The sequence below is a fragment of the Calonectris borealis genome, chromosome 5 (assembly GCF_964195595.1).
Source record: "Calonectris borealis chromosome 5, bCalBor7.hap1.2, whole genome shotgun sequence".
In the NCBI taxonomy this organism is placed as follows: Eukaryota; Metazoa; Chordata; class Aves; order Procellariiformes; family Procellariidae; genus Calonectris; species Calonectris borealis.
In genome coordinates, this window is record NC_134316.1 from 46,700,415 (window position 1) to 46,723,142 (window position 22,728).

A 22,728-nucleotide genomic window follows, 5' to 3' on the forward strand; every position below is an offset into this window, starting at 1 on the left:
AGCTGGCTGGGACCAGCTTTTGCTCCTGGAACAACCCCAAGTCCCTGCTCCGAGGTCTTCCCCTTGGGGCCCTGGGGTGGACCTGTCCCTCCCCTTCAAATGCCGCAGGAGTTTCGGGGGCAGAAGGCCGTTTCTAAGCCCTCTCTCCAGCAGCTCCTCCCTCGACTCGGCCCGCGAGGCCCCCAGTCTGCCTGCAAGGAGGGCTGGGGGGTCCCCAGCCCCACGGGGCGACAGCAGGGACTCGCAGGGAGGGTCTGTTTGCACACAGCGCCCCTTCCTTCCTTCCTTCCTTCCTTCCGCCCGCCCGCCCGCCCGCGCCCCCTCCCCGGCCCCACTGCGCGGCCCCCCTAGGGCACGCAGCCGCCCCCCCCCCCCCAACTCCCCACTCCCCAGATGCTCACAGCCCCTCCCCCGCCTAGAGCCCCCCCAGCCCCCGTCCCCGGAGCCTGCCGAACCGCCCCCCCCCCCCCCCGCCACAGCCCCACTCCTCGGCTCCCCGGGCCCGCGGCTCCTCACACTCACGCTGCGCCGCCGCCTCGGTGCAGAGCCCGCCGCGCGCCCCGTTGAAATACGGTCCGCAGCCAATCAGCGCGCGGCTCCGCCGGACCGCCCGCGCGAGGCACGCCGGGAGTTGTAGTCCCCGCCCCGGGACCGCGCATGCGCACCGCGCCCCGGGACCGCGCATGCGCACCGCGCCCCGGGACCGCGCATGCGCACCGCGCCCCGGGACCGCGCATGCGCACCGCGCCCCGGGACCGCGCATGCGCACCGCGCCCCGGGACCGCGCATGCGCACCGCGCCCCGGGACCGCGCATGCGCACCGCGCCCCGGGACCGCGCATGCGCACCGCGCCCCGGGACCGCGCATGCGCACCGCGCCCCGGGACCGCGCATGCGCACCGCGCCCCGGGACCGCGCATGCGCACCGCGCCCCGGGACCGCGCATGCGCACCGCGCCCCGGGACCGCGCATGCGCACCGCGCCCCGGGACCGCGCATGCGCACCGCGCCCCGGGACCGCGCATGCGCACCGCGCCCCGGGACCGCGCATGCGCACCGCGCCCCGGGACCGCGCATGCGCACGGCTCGCAGCCCCGTCCGCAGCGTTTGCAAGCACTTCCCAGCCCCAGGACCCCCGGAGCTCACAGCACTCGACCACACCATTTTCCAGCCCCCTGGGAGCCCCACTCTCACGTCCCGCCAGGACCCACAGCCCCACTTCCCAGCTCCTTGGGGGACCTTGATCTCGATGGTCCGGGAGTCCTCCAGGGGTACTCTCTAGGCCGGACTTTGCGCTCTATGGTCCGGCAGTCCTCCAGGGGTACTCTCTAGGCCGGACTCTGCGCTCTATGGTCCGGGAGTCCTCCAGGGGTACTCTCTAGGCCGGACTTTGCGCTCTATGGTCCGGGAGTCCTCCAGCGGTACTCTCTAGGCCGGATTCTGCGCTCTATGGTCCGGCAGTCCTCCAGGGGTAGTCTCTAGGCCGGACTTTGCGCTCTATGGTCCGGCAGTCCTCCAGCGGTACTCTCTAGGCCGGATTTTGCTCTCTATGGTCCGGGAGTCCTCCAGGGGTACTCTCTAGGCCGGACTTTGCTCTCTATGGTCCGGCAGTCCTCCAGGGGTACTCTCTAGGCCGGACTTTGCGCTCTATGGTCCGGCAGTCCTCCAGCGGTACTCTCTAGGCCGGATTTTGCGCTCTATGGTCCGGCAGTCCTCCGGGGTACTCTCTAGGCCAGACTTTGCGCTCTATGGTCCGGGAGTCCTCCAGGGGTACTCTCTAGGCCGGACTTTGCTCTCTATGGTCCAGCAGTCCTCCAGGGGTACTCTCTAGGCCGGACTTTGCGCTCTATGGTCCGGCAGTCCTCCAGCGGTACTCTCTAGGCCGGATTTTGCGCTCTATGGTCCGGCAGTCCTCCGGGGTACTCTCTAGGCCAGACTTTGCGCTCTATGGTCCGGCAGTCCTCCGGGGTACTCTCTAGGCCGGACTTTGCTCTCTATGGTCCGGAAGTTCCCCAGGTGCACTCTCCGGTCCCCACGACCGTCTCGATGGTCCAGAAGTCCTCCAGGGGTACTCTCGAGGCCGGACATTTTCCTCTATGGTGCGGAAGTCTCCCCGGTACATTCTACGCGCCTGGGCCTCCGTCTCTATGGTCCGGAAGTCCTCCAGGTGTACTCTCTGGCCCGGAAGACCGCCATCTCTATGGTCCGGGAGTCCTCCAGCTGTACTCTCTGGCCTGGGCTGCTCTCGTCTCTATGGTCCGGAAGTCCTCCAGCCCCTCTCCCCGCCCCCCTAGGGCTCACAGCCCCCCCCCAGCCCCGCTCCCCGGCCCCCCCGGGATGCACAGCCCCACTCCTCGGCCCCCTCGGGGGTCCGCAGCCCCCCCACTCCCCCTCCCCAGATGCTCACAGGGGGAAAGGAACGGCTCGGCCTCAAGCTCTGCGGGCTGCCTGTGGCCCCTGCAGAGCCCACGATCCTCGGCAGCCCACACGCGGGGCGAAGCTCACAGCCCGAGAAGGAGTCACGGGGGGCCGCCGCTCCTGCCACAACCCTCCTTCCCAGCCTGCTGCTGGAGCACAAGGCACTTGAAAGCAGCAGGAAAGAACAAGGAGGGCCTCGCAAGATGGCAGGAATAACGCGGGGAGCCTAAAGCGTTTAGCCAGGCAGGGCTTGCCACTCACCTTGTGCCGGGGTTGAATCCCAGCCGGCAACTCAGCACCACACAACCGCTCCCTCGCTGCCCCCTCAGCGGGAGGGGGGAGAGAATTGGAAGGGCAAAAGTGAAAAAACTCCACTTGTGAGGGAAAGGGGGGGGGAAAAAACCCCAAACAACAGAGAGAAAAACCCCAGACAGACAAGCGGTACAAACGAAAGCAAGGGCTCGCCGCCAACCGCCCGATGCCCAGCCAGCCGCAGCCCAGCAGCGGCCCCCCCGCCAACCGCCCCCCGAGTTTTATTTCCTGACGTCACAGGGCCTGGAACACCCCCTGGGTCCGCCGGGGGCAGCTCTCCCAGCGGTGCCCCCTCCCAGGCCCTCGCGCACCCCCAGCCCGCTCGCCGGCAGGGCGGGGCGAGGAGCAGCACAGCCCCCAGCGCCGCGCAAGCGCTGCGCAGCGGGAACTCACGCAGCCCCGCGTCACCCACGCCGTTCTCAGCACAAACCCAAAACGCAGGAGGAGGGCGAGCGGGGTGGGAGTGGGGGGCGGGGGAGGGGGAGGGGGGTGCCAGAGTTTGGGCGGGGGGCAACGGGCAGGTTGGCGGGGCAGGCAGCACCCCAGGGGTCCGGGCCCCTCAAATGGCCGGTGTTTCACCCCAAAGCTTCCCCAAATCGGGGGGTGTTTTGTTTTTCCATAATATCAAAACCGGGGTTTTTTCCTTTTCCAAAATATTCCGCTTGGAGGTTTTCCAACGCTTTTTCACAACAAAAATTGGCGATTTTTGCTTTTTCGTTTTGTGCATGAAAACGGGGGTTGTTTTGCTTTCCGGCTGCCCAAATCCTGGTGGATTTGGCTTTCCCGGGAGCTCCAAGTTGGGTATTTTTCCCCCCCAAATTGCGGGTTTTCTTTTTCCCCACCCCTTGCAGGCCCCGAATTAGGGGTTTTGTGGTGTTTTTAGGCCACGGCGGCAGGTCCCGCTCTGTGTGCACGGCCCTGCAGGGGAAAGTCCCTGTTGGGGGGACCGGCCCCCAATCAGGATGGGAAAAGACGGAAAAAGAGAACAGGGAAGAGGCAGCTTTTGAAAGCGCTTTCGGATCTTCAACAGAGAGGTGTTTCGGGGGGGTGAAGAGTTTTTAAATCCTTTCTAGAAACAGGGTTTCTTTGCATTTTAAAAACCTTATCTATCATAGACGTTTACGCTTAACGTATTTACACATACCTCTCTCTCTATATATTTAGTGAATGTATTTATGTTTCACTTATACCCCCCTATTTCCCACTCATTATATATAATACCTGCTCAGACTAGATATCTGTCGACTTACGTATTTTGACACTTAAATGTCTTTATAGACTTCTCTATTTACACTTACGTATATTTACACTTATCTCTTTATAGACTTAGATTTCTATTTGCACTTATAGATCATCTCTTAGATTACATATAATGCCTATTTAGGCTCTCTATGTAACACGTAGTAAGTGTAGACAGCGGTATCTATTCAGACTTTTTTCTATTTTCAATTCCTTCATACATAAAATATATCATCCCTTTTGCATTTGGAAGTGCTTTCTTTTTTAATTTATATAGACGGGAGTTCTTTTTGTATTTTAAAACCCTATATACGTCTTCCGAATTTTTTTATGCTCTAAAATCCTTTAGATAATAGGGCAGATATAGGTTCCTATTTTGAAATCCTTGTATACATATAAAGGAATATTATTTTTCAATGTATAGAACAAGGAGAGATTTTTCTCTATTTCGAGGCGTCACAGATAGATTTACAGTTTTTAAAAATTTTTGAACCCCCCCAGGAATTATCAGGCACTTTTGGGCTGTGACCCCCTTTTTGGGGGGGGGGGGGGACACGACACCCCCATGACCCCCCATTCCCCACTCACCTGCTCCTCCACGGCATCATCAGCCCGCCGGTGATGTTGGGGTGCCCCAAATGACATCATCGCCCCTCCAGGCCCCCAACCCCCCCCTTTTTATTCAGCCCCCAAAAAGGCACAACATGAGGGAAACGGCCCCAACCGGCAGCTCGTTACTTTAATAATGCCGTTGGCGTATGTACGCACGCACCCCTGCCAAAAAGGGGGGCTCTGCTAGAAAGATAAAGGAGGGGCGGCCCCCCCAAACGCTTGCAGCACCCCCTCAGCCCCCGTCCCGCAGGCTGGCAGCCGGCCCCTTACCCTCAGCACGCCCAACGACCGGCAGGCAAACCCGGGCCGGGGGTCTCTCCTGAGCACCACGGGACGCTTACAGCGCGGCATCTGAAAAACAAAAATCCCAACGGATATATTTCAGCACGTTAAAAAAAACAGCACCGAAGGCAGCAGAGGAATTCGGTCAGGACAAGGGAGAGGGCAGCAGTCGAGCTAAAGGAGGGTGCCAGGCAAACGGGTCAGCTCGAAATACAACGCGGCCTTTAAAAGCTCGAGCGATCCGAACGCTTAAAATCCGCGTGAGGACTAATTGACGCGATTCTGAACGCGTCCTTCGCAGAGAAGTAAACGCTCTCGCTGGTGTCGGAAAACGCCTCGTCCCTTCCTTACAGCACCGCTGCCGGGAGATAACCCCGTGAGGCTGCGGGACAAGGGCGCGCCGTAATCGGCATCTACGCTCACGGATCCGCCGCCACAGCTCCAGCCCTGGCGCTGCTGCTGCTGCTGCTGCTGCTGCTGCGCATCTCGCTCGCTTGGCCGATAAAGCTGAAAGTGAAGCGTAAAACTTTGAAGAGTAAAATGAAAAAGAAAGAACGAATCTCAGCAATTCATTTTACGTAAACATACGCGCACCTTTTTAGCATACGTACAACGAGAAGGCTTATACCATAAAAAAATTTGATTTTCCTTTTGCGTTAATTGAAATTGCGTAGCTGTGAATTCATGCCGTTAAATTATCTACCTCCAAACTACACAGCTATCGTTTGACCAGGGGTTTTGCGTGCGTTACGTGACTAGGAGCGGCGCCGAGACCGATGCTACCGAACGGCCGGGGAAAGGCGCCGTCGAAAGCGAGACAGAAATAAAGGACTTCAGAGCACTCTGCCAAAAGATCGGGAAAAAAACCCGTAACGTTCAGTTGCCTCTCTTTTGAAACGTTTAGAGCAACTACCCAACTGCTTAAGCACGCCTAATAAATTATACGCTACAGCTATTTGGCAGTTGCAGTTTAAACAACGCAAGTCAGTTTGGAAATCAGACAATTTTAACTTTCTTTTTAAAATCTCATTTACGATAGAAAAATCAGTGAGATAAGAGATCTCCCGTACGGTTTTACTTTTTTTTGAGGGGGGAGGGAGGGGAGGGCAGGCGGTGGGGAATATCAAATCCCCGGTGCTGCAATACATCAGGCTACCAAAAAGGACTGGCAGGTTTGCTAACGCTGTCGGCCGTACCCGAGCGTGCGGAGGAACGCGTCTTTACGATCTCTCGACCGTTACACCCGAGAACCAAAGATCAGCCGTACGTCGACTATCGGAAGACGTGCTGCGCTTGGGTCTGTGCAAGGAAATCGGCTTACCCCCCTTTTTTTTTTTTCCCAGAGAGAGTGAAAAGTCTCCTTGCGGATGACTTCTACTGCCGAGCACGTCATCTCCGAAGATCCATTCTGATGGGAAGTTCGTAAAAGGCGACTCCTTTGAACGAGAAACATTTCCATTCTGGAAAATCTCTTTCCAACCAAAGTCAAAATTACGCGCTGCAGGTTAAGGAAAAAGGACGCGATAGAAGCAGTAACTCACCAAAACCACGTCAGGACTCTCTGTCGCTAGTTACGAGGCTGCTACCGCTTCTCGGGAAAGCCTGGAAAACGCACCGAAGCGACGCCGATTTGTCCCGTGTTGTCCACGCCGCTTCTTTGACCTTGATTGCTTTTAGCACAGGTGCTAGCATCGCAGTAAGCTGTTCGAGTGCTCCTGTAAGGCATTTTAAACACTGACTGACTGACAAAGCATAAAGCTTTTATCGTGAAAACAAAGCCTGTTTCTCCCGAACGTCCCAACTCTTACAAACGGTTCCTTTCCTCTCCTAGTCCAACGTTATTTTCACAGCACCCTTTCCTAGCAAGCGCACAGAAACAGAAGACCGTGCTTGCAGGAAGAGAAAACAGACGGAGGGAAGCAAGCTTTGCATAGGCGTACCACGCTCCAGAACAGACCTCCTTTATTTTTAGTATTTGCGTTAAAATATTTCACGTTAAAAAAATCACATAGAAGGAGAGTTGCCACGTTCTTCGTGTTAACTGTAAAGTCCGTGCTACGAGCACCTTAGGAAAAACGCAGACACATATCACAGGCCTACCTTGTACTTGCAGACCACTACGGATCCTTTCCATCTGTCTCGTACTTTCACGGCAGTTGACGTTCTGCTGAGAGGAAAGGAAAAAAAAAAAACAAACAACGTTTAGCACGAAGCTTCCTTTGCTGCGAAGAGAACAACCGAGTGGAGGAGAAAGTCTTTTGCACCACCTTTGGTGCAGTTGTTGAGACAGGCCACTAGAGCTTCTGCACGTTTGAGACAACCGTGCCTTTTTTTTGGCTCATCGGCAGCTTTAGTTTCGCTAGAACTCACTTTCCTAGAGACGCGCAGGTGACGGGCACAGGTACCTACGTACGTTTTCTCGAGCCTAAGCAGAGCCGCGATTTCCTCACCCGATCCGTCCCAAGGGGAGTATTTTTGTTAAAGAGCACGGCAACCCGTCCGTCCTCGCAAACTCGCTGCGAAAGAGGAATCCTTTTTTCCAGGCCGTTTCTCCAAACAGTCGAGGTCTTTGAAAACCGCAGTTGCTTTCAAACGAGCCACTTGGAGCACGTTGCCAAACAACGCTCGGCAGTAAGACTTTGACGTGCTTGACGCACACAAATCTGGGGTAACTCGCTACTTGCTTCCTGTCGTCGTTGTTCTTCCTTCAGAAATTCTACTCGTAGCCAAGTTATTCGCTACCGGTTCAAGCGTTTACCTTCCAGCTATTACCAGCGCGTTTACACAGGCGAGGAACTAAATCGCTCTTCTAAAACTACCCGAGTGAAAATTACAGCCGCGAAAGAGGAGTGACAGAGAAGGAAAGGAGGGGCCAGGCAGCAAGAGAGCTCTGCAGGCTGCCACCAGTCAACGTCGCGCTCAAAAAAAAAAAAAAACAACCAAAAAAACCCCCCAAAAACCCCCAAAACACACAAACACAAAAAAACCCCACAAAAACCAACAACAAAACAGAACCTTGACGTTGTAGCTTTTTTTTCTTTTGGAGCTCGTCCCTGTCTCAGCTGATCGTCTCGTCAGAGCACGAAGTGCAGATGATCCGTATCCCGATGACATCTGCACGCGATGAACACGTGTTCAGAAATAGTCCAGATCTGTAAGACTGGTGTCATTTGCGTGGTTTTAATAATCGTAACTCCGCTTTATCGACCGATGCATTTGTGAGGAAACTAAGTAGCTTTTAAACGTAGCCTCTCCTTGGGGAGAAAAACGCGTTAGGGAGTGGAAAAAAGGATGATTCAGAGCTCCCAACCGTGACGGAGCAGCGGGGAAATTCACGAAAGCGAAGACCAACAGCAGCAACGTGAAGCGACATTTGGCTTTAATTCTGATCACGTACTTAAGCGGCTCTCCAAGTCTATGCCTCGAGCCTATGAACAACTAGCCCTTTTTTGGAAGGACCAACTTTTGTTGGAAGACTCCACTGAACAGAGCGTGGATTGAGCCACAGGACAACGTGCCGTCAACACTCTCAGGAAAAAAAAATCAAGTAAAAATCAAGTTGAAATATCAGCTTCCGTCGTGTCTCATTCATTACGTTTCTAGTGGTACCTGGGTGCTCCAAAATTCACTCTCCTGACACCACGTAGTACTACAAATTGAGTTACGCCTATAAAAATAAAAGGCTATTTCCAACCTGCCCATAAAATCAGTATGAACAAAGAAACACTTGACCCTAAAGAAGGTCACAGGCAGCTCTTAATTTTTCGTAGATGAAAGCTCATTCTTTTCCCTGAAAGGAAAACGCTCGTAACTACCCAGGGACCGATTCGGGAACGAGGCACGCACGCTCTGTTCACGGCAACTGTTCGTCAGCTTTTCTGCACCGGCAGCAAATTTGCCTTTTCCCTGGGTTTGACGCGGAGCACCTGCAGCGTCCTTGAACGCGCCAATGTTTCTCCCCGCTCCCCCGGCCCCCCACGTGCCATTACCTGAGCAGCAAGCGGCGTCAACCGCGCAGGATTTTCTTCACGTGACGCAGAAGGCGACGCTGGGAAAAGAGGACGCACAAAATGAACCTGTTTGTCACACCCAGCCAACGGTGAAAACCCAGGGAAGGATTCTGCCGTGCGGGGCCGGGCCGTGCACCCCGGGAGCTCCAGCCGGCCGGTTTCGCTCCCCTTTGCCGGGTACCGGGGAGACACCGCCGCCTCGTGCTGCCGCCTGCCCCCCGGGGAGAGCCGGGGGACCCCCACCTCACTTCAGCCCTCGGGAACGGGTCCGGGAGAGACCCTCCACGCAGAGAGAGCGGATCCACGCGTGGCGTGGATTTAATCCCCGAGGGAAGAGGCCGGGCTCCCCGCTGGCAGAAGGACAACTCGCCTCCCTGCCGCTCGGAGCGCCTCGCCGGGGACAGCCCTGCCTGCGCCTGGCTGCTCTTCAGCCGTGCTGGGAGTGCAGTCTGGCCGACGGATGCTCCGGCAAACAGACACTGCAGCGAATCGCAGCTCCCGCTCGTTACAGCTGCCGGTAATTTTGCCTCTGGCTAAGGCATGCCCCAGACAGCGGACACCCCGTCTCGTTCCAGCTCCTGCTTGCTACGGTTCTGGCTAATCGAAGCTCCAGCTCCGCACCGTTGATTTCAGCTCCTTCTCCTCACGAGCTCCAGCTATTTGCAACAGCCTGGGTTTTTGACAAGGTCGTAAACCAATCGCCGTCAAAACTCGACTGTTAGGATTAAATATCATAGTTGGACATTGTACAAACATTAATGAGTTTGTACGACTAACCAGTTAATAACTATTCGAAGCAGTCGACAAGCAAGAGCTGGACTCAAAGAGGGCGTGCGGGGTCTGAAAAGCAGAGACCACCTCTTCCCCCCAGAGACCACCGCAGACGTTGAGTTGGGCCTGATGCGTGCCGGCCTCCCGCACTTCGGGGTCCAGCAGGACCAGACCCCCACCCCCGGGGAGGGTCCACGCACCCTGCCCACCCCCTGCTTTCCCCTGCAGCCCCCAATGCCCGCCCACCCTCCGCACAAACGGCCAAACCGGCTTCTGCTTTGGGCCCCCAAACCAGCTCACTTAGCGCCCATTTCTGAGCCCAAAAACCCAGCTGCTGCGCCTCTTCTCAAGTCCCAAAGGTGCCCCCGGGGAGGGCAAGCGCTTGCGTGATGCTTCGGGCAGAAACGGGGCTGAAAGGTCCGATCCCGGTGCCGGGGGAGCAGAGGCGAGCTGGCTGGGACCAGCTTTTGCTCCTGGAACAACCCCAAGTCCCTGCTCCGAGGTCTTCCCCTTGGGGCCCTGGGGTGGACCTGTCCCTCCCCTTCAAATGCCGCAGGAGTTTCGGGGGCAGAAGGCCGTTTCTAAGCCCTCTCTCCAGCAGCTCCTCCCTCGACTCGGCCCGCGAGGCCCCCAGTCTGCCTGCAAGGAGGGCTGGGGGGTCCCCAGCCCCACGGGGCGACAGCAGGGACTCGCAGGGAGGGTCTGTTTGCACACAGCGCCCCTTCCTTCCTTCCTTCCTTCCTTCCGCCCGCCCGCCCGCCCGCGCCCCCTCCCCGGCCCCACTGCGCGGCCCCCCTAGGGCACGCAGCCGCCCCCCCCCCCCCAACTCCCCACTCCCCAGATGCTCACAGCCCCTCCCCCGCCTAGAGCCCCCCCAGCCCCCGTCCCCGGAGCCTGCCGAACCGCCCCCCCCCCCCCCGCCACAGCCCCACTCCTCGGCTCCCCGGGCCCGCGGCTCCTCACACTCACGCTGCGCCGCCGCCTCGGTGCAGAGCCCGCCGCGCGCCCCGTTGAAATACGGTCCGCAGCCAATCAGCGCGCGGCTCCGCCGGACCGCCCGCGCGAGGCACGCCGGGAGTTGTAGTCCCCGCCCCGGGACCGCGCATGCGCACCGCGCCCCGGGACCGCGCATGCGCACCGCGCGCCCGGGACCGCGCATGCGCACCGCGCCCCGGGACCGCGCATGCGCACCGCGCCCCGGGACCGCGCATGCGCACCGCGCCCCGGGACCGCGCATGCGCACCGCGCCCCGGGACCGCGCATGCGCACCGCGCCCCGGGACCGCGCATGCGCACCGCGCCCCGGGACCGCGCATGCGCACCGCGCCCCGGGACCGCGCATGCGCACCGCGCCCCGGGACCGCGCATGCGCACCGCGCCCCGGGACCGCGCATGCGCACCGCGCCCCGGGACCGCGCATGCGCACCGCGCCCCGGGACCGCGCATGCGCACCGCGCCCCGGGACCGCGCATGCGCACGGCTCGCAGCCCCGTCCGCAGCGTTTGCAAGCACTTCCCAGCCCCAGGACCCCCGGAGCTCACAGCACTCGACCACACCATTTTCCAGCCCCCTGGGAGCCCCACTCTCACGTCCCGCCAGGACCCACAGCCCCACTTCCCAGCTCCTTGGGGGACCTTGATCTCGATGGTCCGGGAGTCCTCCAGGGGTACTCTCTAGGCCGGACTTTGCGCTCTATGGTCCGGCAGTCCTCCAGGGGTACTCTCTAGGCCGGACTCTGCGCTCTATGGTCCGGGAGTCCTCCAGGGGTACTCTCTAGGCCGGACTTTGCGCTCTATGGTCCGGGAGTCCTCCAGCGGTACTCTCTAGGCCGGATTCTGCGCTCTATGGTCCGGCAGTCCTCCAGGGGTAGTCTCTAGGCCGGACTTTGCGCTCTATGGTCCGGCAGTCCTCCAGCGGTACTCTCTAGGCCGGATTTTGCTCTCTATGGTCCGGGAGTCCTCCAGGGGTACTCTCTAGGCCGGACTTTGCTCTCTATGGTCCGGCAGTCCTCCAGGGGTACTCTCTAGGCCGGACTTTGCGCTCTATGGTCCGGCAGTCCTCCAGCGGTACTCTCTAGGCCGGATTTTGCGCTCTATGGTCCGGCAGTCCTCCGGGGTACTCTCTAGGCCAGACTTTGCGCTCTATGGTCCGGGAGTCCTCCAGGGGTACTCTCTAGGCCGGACTTTGCTCTCTATGGTCCAGCAGTCCTCCAGGGGTACTCTCTAGGCCGGACTTTGCGCTCTATGGTCCGGCAGTCCTCCAGCGGTACTCTCTAGGCCGGATTTTGCGCTCTATGGTCCGGCAGTCCTCCGGGGTACTCTCTAGGCCAGACTTTGCGCTCTATGGTCCGGCAGTCCTCCGGGGTACTCTCTAGGCCGGACTTTGCTCTCTATGGTCCGGAAGTTCCCCAGGTGCACTCTCCGGTCCCCACGACCGTCTCGATGGTCCAGAAGTCCTCCAGGGGTACTCTCGAGGCCGGACATTTTCCTCTATGGTGCGGAAGTCTCCCCGGTACATTCTACGCGCCTGGGCCTCCGTCTCTATGGTCCGGAAGTCCTCCAGGTGTACTCTCTGGCCCGGAAGACCGCCATCTCTATGGTCCGGGAGTCCTCCAGCTGTACTCTCTGGCCTGCTCTCGTCTCTATGGTCCGGAAGTCCTCCAGCCCCTCTCCCCGCCCCCCTAGGGCTCACAGCCCCCCCCCAGCCCCGCTCCCCGGCCCCCCCGGGATGCACAGCCCCACTCCTCGGCCCCCTCGGGGGTCCGCAGCCCCCCCACTCCCCCTCCCCAGATGCTCACAGGGGGAAAGGAACGGCTCGGCCTCAAGCTCTGCGGGCTGCCTGTGGCCCCTGCAGAGCCCACGATCCTCGGCAGCCCACACGCGGGGCGAAGCTCACAGCCCGAGAAGGAGTCACGGGGGGCCGCCGCTCCTGCCACAACCCTCCTTCCCAGCCTGCTGCTGGAGCACAAGGCACTTGAAAGCAGCAGGAAAGAACAAGGAGGGCCTCGCAAGATGGCAGGAATAACGCGGGGAGCCTAAAGCGTTTAGCCAGGCAGGGCTTGCCACTCACCTTGTGCCGGGGTTGAATCCCAGCCGGCAACTCAGCACCACACAACCGCTCCCTCGCTGCCCCCTCAGCGGGAGGGGGGAGAGAATTGGAAGGGCAAAAGTGAAAAAACTCCACTTGTGAGGGAAAGGGGGGGGGAAAAAACCCCAAACAACAGAGAGAAAAACCCCAGACAGACAAGCGGTACAAACGAAAGCAAGGGCTCGCCGCCAACCGCCCGATGCCCAGCCAGCCGCAGCCCAGCAGCGGCCCCCCCGCCAACCGCCCCCCGAGTTTTATTTCCTGACGTCACAGGGCCTGGAACACCCCCTGGGTCCGCCGGGGGCAGCTCTCCCAGCGGTGCCCCCTCCCAGGCCCTCGCGCACCCCCAGCCCGCTCGCCGGCAGGGCGGGGCGAGGAGCAGCACAGCCCCCAGCGCCGCGCAAGCGCTGCGCAGCGGGAACTCACGCAGCCCCGCGTCACCCACGCCGTTCTCAGCACAAACCCAAAACGCAGGAGGAGGGCGAGCGGGGTGGGAGTGGGGGGCGGGGGAGGGGGAGGGGGGTGCCAGAGTTTGGGCGGGGGGCAACGGGCAGGTTGGCGGGGCAGGCAGCACCCCAGGGGTCCGGGCCCCTCAAATGGCCGGTGTTTCACCCCAAAGCTTCCCCAAATCGGGGGGTGTTTTGTTTTTCCATAATATCAAAACCGGGGTTTTTTCCTTTTCCAAAATATTCCGCTTGGAGGTTTTCCAACGCTTTTTCACAACAAAAATTGGCGATTTTTGCTTTTTCGTTTTGTGCATGAAAACGGGGGTTGTTTTGCTTTCCGGCTGCCCAAATCCTGGTGGATTTGGCTTTCCCGGGAGCTCCAAGTTGGGTATTTTTCCCCCCCAAATTGCGGGTTTTCTTTTTCCCCACCCCTTGCAGGCCCCGAATTAGGGGTTTTGTGGTGTTTTTAGGCCACGGCGGCAGGTCCCGCTCTGTGTGCACGGCCCTGCAGGGGAAAGTCCCTGTTGGGGGGACCGGCCCCCAATCAGGATGGGAAAAGACGGAAAAAGAGAACAGGGAAGAGGCAGCTTTTGAAAGCGCTTTCGGATCTTCAACAGAGAGGTGTTTCGGGGGGGTGAAGAGTTTTTAAATCCTTTCTAGAAACAGGGTTTCTTTGCATTTTAAAAACCTTATCTATCATAGACGTTTACGCTTAACGTATTTACACATACCTCTCTCTCTATATATTTAGTGAATGTATTTATGTTTCACTTATACCCCCCTATTTCCCACTCATTATATATAATACCTGCTCAGACTAGATATCTGTCGACTTACGTATTTTGACACTTAAATGTCTTTATAGACTTCTCTATTTACACTTACGTATATTTACACTTATCTCTTTATAGACTTAGATTTCTATTTGCACTTATAGATCATCTCTTAGATTACATATAATGCCTATTTAGGCTCTCTATGTAACACGTAGTAAGTGTAGACAGCGGTATCTATTCAGACTTTTTTCTATTTTCAATTCCTTCATACATAAAATATATCATCCCTTTTGCATTTGGAAGTGCTTTCTTTTTTAATTTATATAGACGGGAGTTCTTTTTGTATTTTAAAACCCTATATACGTCTTCCGAATTTTTTTATGCTCTAAAATCCTTTAGATAATAGGGCAGATATAGGTTCCTATTTTGAAATCCTTGTATACATATAAAGGAATATTATTTTTCAATGTATAGAACAAGGAGAGATTTTTCTCTATTTCGAGGCGTCACAGATAGATTTACAGTTTTTAAAAATTTTTGAACCCCCCCAGGAATTATCAGGCACTTTTGGGCTGTGACCCCCTTTTTGGGGGGGGGGGGGGACACGACACCCCCATGACCCCCCATTCCCCACTCACCTGCTCCTCCACGGCATCATCAGCCCGCCGGTGATGTTGGGGTGCCCCAAATGACATCATCGCCCCTCCAGGCCCCCAACCCCCCCCTTTTTATTCAGCCCCCAAAAAGGCACAACATGAGGGAAACGGCCCCAACCGGCAGCTCGTTACTTTAATAATGCCGTTGGCGTATGTACGCACGCACCCCTGCCAAAAAGGGGGGCTCTGCTAGAAAGATAAAGGAGGGGCGGCCCCCCCAAACGCTTGCAGCACCCCCTCAGCCCCCGTCCCGCAGGCTGGCAGCCGGCCCCTTACCCTCAGCACGCCCAACGACCGGCAGGCAAACCCGGGCCGGGGGTCTCTCCTGAGCACCACGGGACGCTTACAGCGCGGCATCTGAAAAACAAAAATCCCAACGGATATATTTCAGCACGTTAAAAAAAACAGCACCGAAGGCAGCAGAGGAATTCGGTCAGGACAAGGGAGAGGGCAGCAGTCGAGCTAAAGGAGGGTGCCAGGCAAACGGGTCAGCTCGAAATACAACGCGGCCTTTAAAAGCTCGAGCGATCCGAACGCTTAAAATCCGCGTGAGGACTAATTGACGCGATTCTGAACGCGTCCTTCGCAGAGAAGTAAACGCTCTCGCTGGTGTCGGAAAACGCCTCGTCCCTTCCTTACAGCACCGCTGCCGGGAGATAACCCCGTGAGGCTGCGGGACAAGGGCGCGCCGTAATCGGCATCTACGCTCACGGATCCGCCGCCACAGCTCCAGCCCTGGCGCTGCTGCTGCTGCTGCTGCTGCTGCTGCGCATCTCGCTCGCTTGGCCGATAAAGCTGAAAGTGAAGCGTAAAACTTTGAAGAGTAAAATGAAAAAGAAAGAACGAATCTCAGCAATTCATTTTACGTAAACATACGCGCACCTTTTTAGCATACGTACAACGAGAAGGCTTATACCATAAAAAAATTTGATTTTCCTTTTGCGTTAATTGAAATTGCGTAGCTGTGAATTCATGCCGTTAAATTATCTACCTCCAAACTACACAGCTATCGTTTGACCAGGGGTTTTGCGTGCGTTACGTGACTAGGAGCGGCGCCGAGACCGATGCTACCGAACGGCCGGGGAAAGGCGCCGTCGAAAGCGAGACAGAAATAAAGGACTTCAGAGCACTCTGCCAAAAGATCGGGAAAAAAACCCGTAACGTTCAGTTGCCTCTCTTTTGAAACGTTTAGAGCAACTACCCAACTGCTTAAGCACACCTAATAAATTATACGCTACAGCTATTTGGCAGTTGCAGTTTAAACAACGCAAGTCAGTTTGGAAATCAGACAATTTTAACTTTCTTTTTAAAATCTCATTTACGATAGAAAAATCAGTGAGATAAGAGATCTCCCGTACGGTTTTACTTTTTTTTGAGGGGGGAGGGAGGGGAGGGCAGGCGGTGGGGAATATCAAATCCCCGGTGCTGCAATACATCAGGCTACCAAAAAGGACTGGCAGGTTTGCTAACGCTGTCGGCCGTACCCGAGCGTGCGGAGGAACGCGTCTTTACGATCTCTCGACCGTTACACCCGAGAACCAAAGATCAGCCGTACGTCGACTATCGGAAGACGTGCTGCGCTTGGGTCTGTGCAAGGAAATCGGCTTACCCCCCTTTTTTTTTTTTCCCAGAGAGAGTGAAAAGTCTCCTTGCGGATGACTTCTACTGCCGAGCACGTCATCTCCGAAGATCCATTCTGATGGGAAGTTCGTAAAAGGCGACTCCTTTGAACGAGAAACATTTCCATTCTGGAAAATCTCTTTCCAACCAAAGTCAAAATTACGCGCTGCAGGTTAAGGAAAAAGGACGCGATAGAAGCAGTAACTCACCAAAACCACGTCAGGACTCTCTGTCGCTAGTTACGAGGCTGCTACCGCTTCTCGGGAAAGCCTGGAAAACGCACCGAAGCGACGCCGATTTGTCCCGTGTTGTCCACGCCGCTTCTTTGACCTTGATTGCTTTTAGCACAGGTGCTAGCATCGCAGTAAGCTGTTCGAGTGCTCCTGTAAGGCATTTTAAACACTGACTGACTGACAAAGCATAAAGCTTTTATCGTGAAAACAAAGCCTGTTTCTCCCGAACGTCCCAACTCTTACAAACGGTTCCTTTCCTCTCCTAGTCCAACGTTATTTTCACAGCACCCTTTCCTAGCAAGCGCACAGAAACAGAAGACCGTGCTTGCAGGAAGAGAAAACAGACGGAGGGAAGCAAGCTTTGCATAGGCGTACCACGCTCCAGAACAGACCTCCTTTATTTTTAGTATTTGCGTTAAAATATTTCACGTTAAAAAAATCACATAGAAGGAGAGTTGCCACGTTCTTCGTGTTAACTGTAAAGTCCGTGCTACGAGCACCTTAGGAAAAACGCAGACACATATCACAGGCCTACCTTGTACTTGCAGACCACTACGGATCCTTTCCATCTGTCTCGTACTTTCACGGCAGTTGACGTTCTGCTGAGAGGAAAGGAAAAAAAAAAAACAAACAACGTTTAGCACGAAGCTTCCTTTGCTGCGAAGAGAACAACCGAGTGGAGGAGAAAGTCTTTTGCACCACCTTTGGTGCAGTTGTTGAGACAGGCCACTAGAGCTTCTGCACGTTTGAGACAACCGTGCCTTTTTTTTGGCTCATCGGCAGCTTTAGTTTCGCTAGAACTCACTTTCCTAGAGACGCGCAGGTGACGGGCACAGGTACCTACGTACGTTTTCTCGAGCCTAAGCAGAGCCGCGATTTCCTCACCCGATCCGTCCCAAGGGGAGTATTTTTGTTAAAGAGCACGGCAACCCGTCCGTCCTCGCAAACTCGCTGCGAAAGAGGAATCCTTTTTTCCAGGCCGTTTCTCCAAACAGTCGAGGTCTTTGAAAACCGCAGTTGCTTTCAAACGAGCCACTTGGAGCACGTTGCCAAACAACGCTCGGCAGTAAGACTTTGACGTGCTTGACGCACACAAATCTGGGGTAACTCGCTACTTGCTTCCTGTCGTCGTTGTTCTTCCTTCAGAAATTCTACTCGTAGCCAAGTTATTCGCTACCGGTTCAAGCGTTTACCTTCCAGCTATTACCAGCGCGTTTACACAGGCGAGGAACTAAATCGCTCTTCTAAAACTACCCGAGTGAAAATTACAGCCGCGAAAGAGGAGTGACAGAGAAGGAAAGGAGGGGCCAGGCAGCAAGAGAGCTCTGCAGGCTGCCACCAGTCAACGTCGCGCTCAAAAAAAAAAAAAAACAACCAAAAAAACCCCCCAAAAACCCCCAAAACACACAAACACAAAAAAACCCCACAAAAACCAACAACAAAACAGAACCTTGACGTTGTAGCTTTTTTTTCTTTTGGAGCTCGTCCCTGTCTCAGCTGATCGTCTCGTCAGAGCACGAAGTGCAGATGATCCGTATCCCGATGACATCTGCACGCGATGAACACGTGTTCAGAAATAGTCCAGATCTGTAAGACTGGTGTCATTTGCGTGGTTTTAATAATCGTAACTCCGCTTTATCGACCGATGCATTTGTGAGGAAACTAAGTAGCTTTTAAACGTAGCCTCTCCTTGGGGAGAAAAACGCGTTAGGGAGTGGAAAAAAGGATGATTCAGAGCTCCCAACCGTGACGGAGCAGCGGGGAAATTCACGAAAGCGAAGACCAACAGCAGCAACGTGAAGCGACATTTGGCTTTAATTCTGATCACGTACTTAAGCGGCTCTCCAAGTCTATGCCTCGAGCCTATGAACAACTAGCCCTTTTTTGGAAGGACCAACTTTTGTTGGAAGACTCCACTGAACAGAGCGTGGATTGAGCCACAGGACAACGTGCCGTCAACACTCTCAGGAAAAAAAAATCAAGTAAAAATCAAGTTGAAATATCAGCTTCCGTCGTGTCTCATTCATTACGTTTCTAGTGGTACCTGGGTGCTCCAAAATTCACTCTCCTGACACCACGTAGTACTACAAATTGAGTTACGCCTATAAAAATAAAAGGCTATTTCCAACCTGCCCATAAAATCAGTATGAACAAAGAAACACTTGACCCTAAAGAAGGTCACAGGCAGCTCTTAATTTTTCGTAGATGAAAGCTCATTCTTTTCCCTGAAAGGAAAACGCTCGTAACTACCCAGGGACCGATTCGGGAACGAGGCACGCACGCTCTGTTCACGGCAACTGTTCGTCAGCTTTTCTGCACCGGCAGCAAATTTGCCTTTTCCCTGGGTTTGACGCGGAGCACCTGCAGCGTCCTTGAACGCGCCAATGTTTCTCCCCGCTCCCCCGGCCCCCCACGTGCCATTACCTGAGCAGCAAGCGGCGTCAACCGCGCAGGATTTTCTTCACGTGACGCAGAAGGCGACGCTGGGAAAAGAGGACGCACAAAATGAACCTGTTTGTCACACCCAGCCAACGGTGAAAACCCAGGGAAGGATTCTGCCGTGCGGGGCCGGGCCGTGCACCCCGGGAGCTCCAGCCGGCCGGTTTCGCTCCCCTTTGCCGGGTACCGGGGAGACACCGCCGCCTCGTGCTGCCGCCTGCCCCCCGGGGAGAGCCGGGGGACCCCCACCTCACTTCAGCCCTCGGGAACGGGTCCGGGAGAGACCCTCCACGCAGAGAGAGCGGATCCACGCGTGGCGTGGATTTAATCCCCGAGGGAAGAGGCCGGGCTCCCCGCTGGCAGAAGGACAACTCGCCTCCCTGCCGCTCGGAGCGCCTCGCCGGGGACAGCCCTGCCTGCGCCTGGCTGCTCTTCAGCCGTGCTGGGAGTGCAGTCTGGCCGACGGATGCTCCGGCAAACAGACACTGCAGCGAATCGCAGCTCCCGCTCGTTACAGCTGCCGGTAATTTTGCCTCTGGCTAAGGCATGCCCCAGACAGCGGACACCCCGTCTCGTTCCAGCTCCTGCTTGCTACGGTTCTGGCTAATCGAAGCTCCAGCTCCGCACCGTTGATTTCAGCTCCTTCTCCTCACGAGCTCCAGCTATTTGCAACAGCCTGGGTTTTTGACAAGGTCGTAAACCAATCGCCGTCAAAACTCGACTGTTAGGATTAAATATCATAGTTGGACATTGTACAAACATTAATGAGTTTGTACGACTAACCAGTTAATAACTATTCGAAGCAGTCGACAAGCAAGAGCTGGACTCAAAGAGGGCGTGCGGGGTCTGAAAAGCAGAGACCACCTCTTCCCCCCAGAGACCACCGCAGACGTTGAGTTGGGCCTGATGCGTGCCGGCCTCCCGCACTTCGGGGTCCAGCAGGACCAGACCCCCACCCCCGGGGAGGGTCCACGCACCCTGCCCACCCCCTGCTTTCCCCTGCAGCCCCCAATGCCCGCCCACCCTCCGCACAAACGGCCAAACCGGCTTCTGCTTTGGGCCCCCAAACCAGCTCACTTAGCGCCCATTTCTGAGCCCAAAACCCCAGCTGCTGCGCCTCTTCTCAAGTCCCAAAGGTGCCCCCGGGGAGGGCAAGCGCTTGCGTGATGCTTCGGGCAGAAACGGGGCTGAAAGGTCCGATCCCGGTGCCGGGGGAGCAGAGGCGAGCTGGCTGGGACCAGCTTTTGCTCCTGGAACAACCCCAAGTCCCTGCTCCGAGGTCTTCCCCTTGGGGCCCTGGGGTGGACCTGTCCCTCCCCTTCAAATGCCGCAGGAGTTTCGGGGGCAGAAGGCCGTTTCTAAGCCCTCTCTCCAGCAGCTCCTCCCTCGACTCGGCCCGCGAGGCCCCCAGTCTGCCTGCAAGGAGGGCTGGGGGGGTCCCCAGCCCCACGGGGCGACAGCAGGGACTCGCAGGGAGGGTCTGTTTGCACACAGCGCCCCTTCCTTCCTTCCTTCCTTCCTTCCGCCCGCCCGCCCGCCCGCGCCCCCTCCCCGGCCCCACTGCGCGGCCCCCCTAGGGCACGCAGCCGCCCCCCCCCCCCCCAACCCCCACTCCCCAGATGCTCACAGCCCCTCCCCCGCCTAGAGCCCCCCCAGCCCCCGTCCCCGGAGCCTGCCGAACCGCCCCCCCCCCCCCCGCCACAGCCCCACTCCTCGGCTCCCCGGGCCCGCGGCTCCTCACACTCACGCTGCGCCGCCGCCTCGGTGCAGAGCCCGCCGCGCGCCCCGTTGAAATACGGTCCGCAGCCAATCAGCGCGCGGCTCCGCCGGACCGCCCGCGCGAGGCACGCCGGGAGTTGTAGTCCCCGCCCCGGGACCGCGCATGCGCACCGCGCCCCGGGACCGCGCATGCGCACCGCGCCCCGGGACCGCGCATGCGCACCGCGCCCCGGGACCGCGCATGCGCACCGCGCCCCGGGACCGCGCATGCGCACCGCGCCCCGGGACCGCGCATGCGCACCGCGCCCCGGGACCGCGCATGCGCACCGCGCCCCGGGACCGCGCATGCGCACCGCGCCCCGGGACCGCGCATGCGCACCGCGCCCCGGGACCGCGCATGCGCACCGCGCCCCGGGACCGCGCATGCGCACCGCGCCCCGGGACCGCGCATGCGCACCGCGCCCCGGGACCGCGCATGCGCACCGCGCCCCGGGACCGCGCATGCGCACCGCGCCCCGGGACCGCGCATGCGCACCGCGCCCCGGGACCGCGCATGCGCACCGCGCCCCGGGACCGCGCATGCGCACCGCGCCCCGGGACCGCGCATGCGCACCGCGCCCCGGGACCGCGCATGCGCACGGCTCGCAGCCCCGTCCGCAGCGTTTGCAAGCACTTCCCAGCCCCAGGACCCCCGGAGCTCACAGCACTCGACCACACCATTTTCCAGCCCCCTGGGAGCCCCACTCTCACGTCCCGCCAGGACCCACAGCCCCACTTCCCAGCTCCTTGGGGGACCTTGATCTCGATGGTCCGGGAGTCCTCCAGGGGTACTCTCTAGGCCGGACTTTGCGCTCTATGGTCCGGCAGTCCTCCAGGGGTACTCTCTAGGCCGGACTCTGCGCTCTATGGTCCGGGAGTCCTCCAGGGGTACTCTCTAGGCCGGACTTTGCGCTCTATGGTCCGGGAGTCCTCCAGCGGTACTCTCTAGGCCGGATTCTGCGCTCTATGGTCCGGCAGTCCTCCAGGGGTAGTCTCTAGGCCGGACTTTGCGCTCTATGGTCCGGCAGTCCTCCAGCGGTACTCTCTAGGCCGGATTTTGCTCTCTATGGTCCGGGAGTCCTCCAGGGGTACTCTCTAGGCCGGACTTTGCTCTCTATGGTCCGGCAGTCCTCCAGGGGTACTCTCTAGGCCGGACTTTGCGCTCTATGGTCCGGCAGTCCTCCAGCGGTACTCTCTAGGCCGGATTTTGCGCTCTATGGTCCGGCAGTCCTCCGGGGTACTCTCTAGGCCAGACTTTGCGCTCTATGGTCCGGGAGTCCTCCAGGGGTACTCTCTAGGCCGGACTTTGCTCTCTATGGTCCAGCAGTCCTCCAGGGGTACTCTCTAGGCCGGACTTTGCGCTCTATGGTCCGGCAGTCCTCCAGCGGTACTCTCTAGGCCGGATTTTGCGCTCTATGGTCCGGCAGTCCTCCGGGGTACTCTCTAGGCCAGACTTTGCGCTCTATGGTCCGGCAGTCCTCCGGGGTACTCTCTAGGCCGGACTTTGCTCTCTATGGTCCGGAAGTTCCCCAGGTGCACTCTCCGGTCCCCACGACCGTCTCGATGGTCCAGAAGTCCTCCAGGGGTACTCTCGAGGCCGGACATTTTCCTCTATGGTGCGGAAGTCTCCCCGGTACATTCTACGCGCCTGGGCCTCCGTCTCTATGGTCCGGAAGTCCTCCAGGTGTACTCTCTGGCCCGGAAGACCGCCATCTCTATGGTCCGGGAGTCCTCCAGCTGTACTCTCTGGCCTGCTCTCGTCTCTATGGTCCGGAAGTCCTCCAGCCCCTCTCCCCGCCCCCCTAGGGCTCACAGCCCCCCCCCAGCCCCGCTCCCCGGCCCCCCCGGGATGCACAGCCCCACTCCTCGGCCCCCTCGGGGGTCCGCAGCCCCCCCACTCCCCCTCCCCAGATGCTCACAGGGGGAAAGGAACGGCTCGGCCTCAAGCTCTGCGGGCTGCCTGTGGCCCCTGCAGAGCCCACGATCCTCGGCAGCCCACACGCGGGGCGAAGCTCACAGCCCGAGAAGGAGTCACGGGGGGCCGCCGCTCCTGCCACAACCCTCCTTCCCAG

The 22,728-nt window shown here is 58.0% G+C and overlaps 1 long non-coding RNA gene across 1 annotated transcript; it reads right to left on the reverse strand.

The window, feature by feature from the left end:
- Positions 1-15,530: 15,530 nt before the first annotated feature.
- Positions 15,531-18,379, reverse strand: LOC142083134 (uncharacterized). Its single transcript, XR_012673976.1, has 4 exons — positions 16,995-18,379; positions 16,436-16,609; positions 16,091-16,330; positions 15,531-15,737 (listed from the first exon to the last, which is right to left on the reverse strand). It is a non-coding gene; the product is annotated as an uncharacterized LOC142083134 (long non-coding RNA).
- Between the last annotated feature and the right edge of the window lie 4,349 nt (positions 18,380-22,728).